The sequence below is a fragment of the Biomphalaria glabrata genome, chromosome 7, assembly GCF_947242115.1.
Source record: "Biomphalaria glabrata chromosome 7, xgBioGlab47.1, whole genome shotgun sequence".
Lineage (NCBI taxonomy): Eukaryota > Metazoa > Mollusca > Gastropoda > Planorbidae > Biomphalaria > Biomphalaria glabrata.
Window position 1 is genome coordinate 47,800,507 of NC_074717.1, and position 8,253 is coordinate 47,808,759.

At 40.6% G+C, this 8,253-nt stretch overlaps 1 pseudogene; it reads left to right on the forward strand.

Annotated features, from left to right (window-relative positions):
• Positions 1-8,044, forward strand: part of LOC106059518 (dynein axonemal heavy chain 6-like) — a 108,706-nt pseudogene extending 100,662 nt beyond the window's left edge.
• The last annotated feature ends 209 nt before the right edge of the window (positions 8,045-8,253 follow it).

Consider the following 8,253-nt stretch of genomic DNA (forward strand, 5'->3'; position numbering starts at 1 on the left):
TGGATAGGCCTGTAGAGTTTGGTACAGATGTATAGAGGCTTACACTGCAGTACAGTTATTGTTCAGTATTCAGTATTCATTGTGAAGGCAATAGGAAACAGTTCAATCCAGGAGGAGGTGGATAGGCCTGTAGAGTTTGGTACATGTACAGAGGCTTAGACTGCAGTACAGTTATTGTTCAGTATTCAGTATTCATTGTGAAGGCAATAGGAAACAGTTCAATCCAGGAGGAGGTGGAAAGGCCTGTAGAGTTTGGTACAGATGTACAGAGGCTTAGACTGCAGTACAGTTATTGTTCAGTATTCAGTATTCATTGTGAAGGCAATAGGAAACAGTTCAATCCAGGAGGAGGCCTGTAGAGTTTGGTACAGATGTACAGAGGCTTAGACTGCAGTACAGTTATTGTTCAGTATTCAGTATTCATTGTGAAGGCAATAGGAAACAGTTCAATCCAGGAGGAGGTGGAAAGGCCTGTAGAGTTTGGTACAGATGTACAGAGGCTTAGACTGCAGTACAGTTATTGTTCAGTATTCAGTATTCATTGTGAAGGCAATAGGAAACAGTTCAATCCAGGAGGAGGTGGAAAGGCCTGTAGAGTTTGGTACAGATGTACAGAGGCTTAGACTGCAGTACAGTTATTGTTCAGTATTCAGTATTCATTGTGAAGGCAATAGGAAACAGTTCAATCCAGGAGGAGGTGGAAAGGCCTGTAGAGTTTGGTACATGTACAGAGGCTTAGACTGCAGTACAGTTATTGTTCAGTATTCAGTATTCATTGTGAAGGCAATAGGAAACAGTTCAATCCAGGAGGAGGTGGAAAGGCCTGTAGAGTTTGGTACATGTACAGAGGCTTAGACTGCAGTACAGTTATTGTTCAGTATTCAGTATTCATTGTGAAGGCAATAGGAAACAGTTCAATCCAGGAGGAGGTGGAAAGGCCTGTAGAGTTTGGTACAGATGTATAGAGGCTTAGACTGCAGTACAGTTATTGTTCAGTATTCAGTATTCATTGTGAAGGCAATAGGAAACAGTTCAATCCAGGAGGAGGTGGATAGGCCTGTAGAGTTTGGTACAGATGTATAGAGGCTTACACTGCAGTACAGTTATTGTTCAGTATTCAGTATTCATTGTGAAGGCAATAGGAAACAGTTCAATCCAGGATGAGGTGGATAGGCCTGTAGAGTTTGGTACAGATGTATAGAGGCTTACACTGCAGTACAGTTATTGTTCAGTATTCAGTATTCATTGTGAAGGCAATAGGAAACAGTTAAATCCAGGAGGAGGTGGATAGGCCTGTAGAGTTTGGTACATGTACAGAGGCTTAGACTGCAGTACAGTTATTGTTCAGTATTCAGTATTCATTGTGAAGGCAATAGGAAACAGTTCAATCCAGGAGGAGGTGGAAAGGCCTGTAGAGTTTGGTACAGATGTACAGAGGCTTAGACTGCAGTACAGTTATTGTTCAGTATTCAGTATTCATTGTGAAGGCAATAGGAAACAGTTCAATCCAGGAGGAGGTGGAAAGGCCTGTAGAGTTTGGTACAGATGTACAGAGGCTTAGACTGCAGTACAGTTATTGTTCAGTATTCAGTATTCATTGTGAAGGCAATAGGAAACAGTTCAATCCAGGAGGAGGCCTGTAGAGTTTGGTACAGATGTACAGAGGCTTAGACTGCAGTACAGTTATTGTTCAGTATTCAGTATTCATTGTGAAGGCAATAGGAAACAGTTCAATCCAGGAGGAGGTGGAAAGGCCTGTAGAGTTTGGTACAGATGTACAGAGGCTTAGACTGCAGTACAGTTATTGTTCAGTATTCAGTATTCATTGTGAAGGCAATAGGAAACAGTTCAATCCAGGAGGAGGTGGAAAGGCCTGTAGAGTTTGGTACAGATGTACAGAGGCTTAGACTGCAGTACAGTTATTGTTCAGTATTCAGTATTCATTGTGAAGGCAATAGGAAACAGTTCAATCCAGGAGGAGGTGTAAAGGCCTGTAGAGTTTGGTACATGTACAGAGGCTTAGACTGCAGTACAGTTATTGTTCAGTATTCAGTATTCATTGTGAAGGCAATAGGAAACAGTTCAATCCAGGAGGAGGCCTGTAGAGTTTGGTACAGATGTACAGAGGCTTAGACTGCAGTACAGTTATTGTTCAGTATTCAGTATTCATTGTGAAGGCAATAGGAAACAGTTCAATCCAGGAGGAGGCCTGTAGAGTTTGGTACAGATGTACAGAGGCTTAGACTGCAGTACAGTTATTGTTCAGTATTCAGTATTCATTGTGAAGGCAATAGGAAACAGTTCAATCCAGGAGGAGGTGGAAAGGCCTGTAGAGTTTGGTACAGATGTACAGAGGCTTAGACTGCAGTACAGTTATTGTTCAGTATTCAGTATTCATTGTGAAGGCAATAGGAAACAGTTCAATCCAGGAGGAGGTGGAAAGGCCTGTAGAGTTTGGTACAGATGTACAGAGGCTTAGACTGCAGTACAGTTATTGTTCAGTATTCAGTATTCATTGTGAAGGCAATAGGAAACAGTTCAATCCAGGAGGAGGTGTAAAGGCCTGTAGAGTTTGGTACATGTACAGAGGCTTAGACTGCAGTACAGTTATTGTTCAGTATTCAGTATTCATTGTGAAGGCAATAGGAAACAGTTCAATCCAGGAGGAGGTGGATAGGCCTGTAGAGTTTGGTACAGATGTATAGAGGCTTACACTGCAGTACAGTTATTGTTCAGTATTCAGTATTCATTGTGAAGGCAATAGGAAACAGTTCAATCCAGGAGGAGGTGGATAGGCCTGTAGAGTTTGGTACAGATGTATAGAGGCTTACACTGCAGTACAGTTATTGTTCAGTATTCAGTATTCATTGTGAAGGCAATAGGAAACAGTTCAATCCAGGAGGAGGTGGAAAGGCCTGTAGAGTTTGGTACAGATGTACAGAGGCTTAGACTGCAGTACAGTTATTGTTCAGTATTCAGTATTCATTGTGAAGGCAATAGGAAACAGTTCAATCCAGGATGAGGTGGATAGGCCTGTAGAGTTTGGTACAGATGTATAGAGGCTTAGACTGCAGTACAGTTATTGTTCAGTATTCAGTATTCATTGTGAAGGCAATAGGAAACAGTTCAATCCAGGAGGAGGTGGAAAGGCCTGTAGAGTTTGGTACAGATGTATAGAGGCTTAGACTGCAGTACAGTTATTGTTCAGTATTCAGTATTCATTGTGAAGGCAATAGGAAACAGTTCAATCCAGGAGGAGGTGGATAGGCCTGTAGAGTTTGGTACAGATGTATAGAGGCTTACACTGCAGTACAGTTATTGTTCAGTATTCAGTATTCATTGTGAAGGCAATAGGAAACAGTTCAATCCAGGAGGAGGTGGATAGGCCTGTAGAGTTTGGTACAGATGTATAGAGGCTTACACTGCAGTACAGTTATTGTTCAGTATTCAGTATTCATTGTGAAGGCAATAGGAAACAGTTCAATCCAGGATGAGGTGGATAGGCCTGTAGAGTTTGGTACAGATGTATAGAGGCTTACACTGCAGTACAGTTATTGTTCAGTATTCAGTATTCATTGTGAAGGCAATAGGAAACAGTTAAATCCAGGAGGAGGTGGATAGGCCTGTAGAGTTTGGTACATGTACAGAGGCTTAGACTGCAGTACAGTTATTGTTCAGTATTCAGTATTCATTGTGAAGGCAATAGGAAACAGTTCAATCCAGGAGGAGGTGGAAAGGCCTGTAGAGTTTGGTACAGATGTACAGAGGCTTAGACTGCAGTACAGTTATTGTTCAGTATTCAGTATTCATTGTGAAGGCAATAGGAAACAGTTCAATCCAGGAGGAGGTGGAAAGGCCTGTAGAGTTTGGTACAGATGTACAGAGGCTTAGACTGCAGTACAGTTATTGTTCAGTATTCAGTATTCATTGTGAAGGCAATAGGAAACAGTTCAATCCAGGAGGAGGCCTGTAGAGTTTGGTACAGATGTACAGAGGCTTAGACTGCAGTACAGTTATTGTTCAGTATTCAGTATTCATTGTGAAGGCAATAGGAAACAGTTCAATCCAGGAGGAGGTGGAAAGGCCTGTAGAGTTTGGTACAGATGTACAGAGGCTTAGACTGCAGTACAGTTATTGTTCAGTATTCAGTATTCATTGTGAAGGCAATAGGAAACAGTTCAATCCAGGAGGAGGTGGAAAGGCCTGTAGAGTTTGGTACAGATGTACAGAGGCTTAGACTGCAGTACAGTTATTGTTCAGTATTCAGTATTCATTGTGAAGGCAATAGGAAACAGTTCAATCCAGGAGGAGGTGGAAAGGCCTGTAGAGTTTGGTACATGTACAGAGGCTTAGACTGCAGTACAGTTATTGTTCAGTATTCAGTATTCATTGTGAAGGCAATAGGAAACAGTTCAATCCAGGAGGAGGTGGAAAGGCCTGTAGAGTTTGGTACATGTACAGAGGCTTAGACTGCAGTACAGTTATTGTTCAGTATTCAGTATTCATTGTGAAGGCAATAGGAAACAGTTCAATCCAGGAGGAGGTGGAAAGGCCTGTAGAGTTTGGTACAGATGTATAGAGGCTTAGACTGCAGTACAGTTATTGTTCAGTATTCAGTATTCATTGTGAAGGCAATAGGAAACAGTTCAATCCAGGAGGAGGTGGATAGGCCTGTAGAGTTTGGTACAGATGTATAGAGGCTTACACTGCAGTACAGTTATTGTTCAGTATTCAGTATTCATTGTGAAGGCAATAGGAAACAGTTCAATCCAGGATGAGGTGGATAGGCCTGTAGAGTTTGGTACAGATGTATAGAGGCTTACACTGCAGTACAGTTATTGTTCAGTATTCAGTATTCATTGTGAAGGCAATAGGAAACAGTTAAATCCAGGAGGAGGTGGATAGGCCTGTAGAGTTTGGTACATGTACAGAGGCTTAGACTGCAGTACAGTTATTGTTCAGTATTCAGTATTCATTGTGAAGGCAATAGGAAACAGTTCAATCCAGGAGGAGGTGGAAAGGCCTGTAGAGTTTGGTACAGATGTACAGAGGCTTAGACTGCAGTACAGTTATTGTTCAGTATTCAGTATTCATTGTGAAGGCAATAGGAAACAGTTCAATCCAGGAGGAGGTGGAAAGGCCTGTAGAGTTTGGTACATGTACAGAGGCTTAGACTGCAGTACAGTTATTGTTCAGTATTCAGTATTCATTGTGAAGGCAATAGGAAACAGTTCAATCCAGGAGGAGGCCTGTAGAGTTTGGTACATGTACAGAGGCTTAGACTGCAGTACAGTTATTGTTCAGTATTCAGTATTCATTGTGAAGGCAATAGGAAACAGTTCAATCCAGGAGGAGGTGGAAAGGCCTGTAGAGTTTGGTACAGATGTATAGAGGCTTAGACTGCAGTACAGTTATTGTTCAGTATTCAGTATTCATTGTGAAGGCAATAGGAAACAGTTCAATCCAGGAGGAGGTGGAAAGGCCTGTAGAGTTTGGTACAGATGTATAGAGGCTTAGACTGCAGTACAGTTATTGTTCAGTATTCAGTATTCATTGTGAAGGCAATAGGAAACAGTTCAATCCAGGAGGAGGTGGATAGGCCTGTAGAGTTTGGTACAGATGTATAGAGGCTTACACTGCAGTACAGTTATTGTTCAGTATTCAGTATTCATTGTGAAGGCAATAGGAAACAGTTCAATCCAGGAGGAGGTGGATAGGCCTGTAGAGTTTGGTACAGATGTATAGAGGCTTACACTGCAGTACAGTTATTGTTCAGTATTCAGTATTCATTGTGAAGGCAATAGGAAACAGTTCAATCCAGGATGAGGTGGATAGGCCTGTAGAGTTTGGTACAGATGTATAGAGGCTTACACTGCAGTACAGTTATTGTTCAGTATTCAGTATTCATTGTGAAGGCAATAGGAAACAGTTCAATCCAGGAGGAGGTGGATAGGCCTGTAGAGTTTGGTACATGTACAGAGGCTTACACTGCAGTACAGTTATTGTTCAGTATTCAGTATTCATTGTGAAGGCAATAGGAAACAGTTCAATCCAGGAGGAGGCCTGTAGAGTTTGGTACAGATGTACAGAGGCTTAGACTGCAGTACAGTTATTGTTCAGTATTCAGTATTCATTGTGAAGGCAATAGGAAACAGTTCAATCCAGGAGGAGGCCTGTAGAGTTTGGTACAGATGTACAGAGGCTTAGACTGCAGTACAGTTATTGTTCAGTATTCAGTATTCATTGTGAAGGCAATAGGAAACAGTTCAATCCAGGAGGAGGCCTGTAGAGTTTGGTACAGATGTACAGAGGCTTAGACTGCAGTACAGTTATTGTTCAGTATTCAGTATTCATTGTGAAGGCAATAGGAAACAGTTCAATCCAGGAGGAGGTGGAAAGGCCTGTAGAGTTTGGTACAGATGTACAGAGGCTTAGACTGCAGTACAGTTATTGTTCAGTATTCAGTATTCATTGTGAAGGCAATAGGAAACAGTTCAATCCAGGAGGAGGTGGAAAGGCCTGTAGAGTTTGGTACATGTACAGAGGCTTAGACTGCAGTACAGTTATTGTTCAGTATTCAGTATTCATTGTGAAGGCAATAGGAAACAGTTCAATCCAGGAGGAGGTGGAAAGGCCTGTAGAGTTTGGTACAGATGTATAGAGGCTTAGACTGCAGTACAGTTATTGTTCAGTATTCAGTATTCATTGTGAAGGCAATAGGAAACAGTTCAATCCAGGAGGAGGTGGATAGGCCTGTAGAGTTTGGTACAGATGTATAGAGGCTTACACTGCAGTACAGTTATTGTTCAGTATTCAGTATTCATTGTGAAGGCAATAGGAAACAGTTCAATCCAGGAGGAGGTGGAAAGGCCTGTAGAGTTTGGTACAGATGTATAGAGGCTTAGACTGCATTACAGTTATTGTTCAGTATTCAGTATTCATTGTGAAGGCAATAGGAAACAGTTCAATCCAGGAGGAGGTGGATAGGCCTGTAGAGTTTGGTACAGATGTATAGAGGCTTAGACTGCAGTACAGTTATTGTTCAGTATTCAGTATTCATTGTGAAGGCAATAGGAAACAGTTCAATCCAGGAGGAGGTGGATAGGCCTGTAGAGTTTGGTACAGATGTATAGAGGCTTACACTGCAGTACAGTTATTGTTCAGTATTCAGTATTCATTGTGAAGGCAATAGGAAACAGTTCAATCCAGGAGGAGGTGGATAGGCCTGTAGAGTTTGGTACAGATGTATAGAGGCTTAGACTGCAGTACAGTTATTGTTCAGTATTCAGTATTGGCTGTGTATTTATTAGACAGTAAAGTTTTTACATTATTTGGAGCCTGAGTTGTGAAGTTCTTTAAGTTGGTTATGTTGTGTTGGCAGAAATCCTGGATAGAGTCGTTATAATATTATATATCCTTTTTTTTTTGTGTCATTCCTTTGGAACTAGCAGCTGCCAGGTGAGGGGCTTCTTTGTGGATGACAAGATCTCCTAACCAAGACCATAGCTTCAGGCTTTGATTTAATAACCCTATAGATGTAGTTTTATAATAACAGGCAGTAATATTCTTTATGCAATGATGTTAGGAGCCTTTGCCCTGGTCTATTATATTCACATTTTTAGAGAAAATTAAAAAATAAAAGTTTTTTTTTAGCTGCTGCACCCTAGGTGTATAGTTTGATCTATAAATATTTGAACTCCACTGTTTTGACTTTGCTTTCCTTGTTTGTTTCTTTGGCAGGACATTCTACTAACTTTGTTGTAACTGTCCACCTTCCTTCAAGCAACACACAAGATTACTGGATAGCCAAAGGTGCAGCACTCTTATGTCAAATTTTGGATTAATTTTGCTTACAGATAAGTTGTAAAGCATTTAACAATAAAAACAATGTCCATTACAAATGGTTCTCTAGTTATTACTTTGTGTTTGTTCTCCTGTTTGTTTGTTTGTAGGCTCACACAATGTTATATATGTTAGTGAGCAACTTTCTTCTCTGATGACTATCTAGAACATGTTGTGTTCATATCACTAAAATAAAGTCTTTAACTACTTGAAGATAATTATATTTTTTACCACTATAAAAATGAAGTAAAAAATTCTATTTAGTCATAATAAAATACAATTTTTATACATTGAGCTTCCCTTGACACATGAAAGAAAATAATATGAGACTATGTTTCTATACAGTTGAAATTATATGATCCAGGCATTCAAATCCACTCTCATTCAGTCAGAATCACATTGCATAGTTAA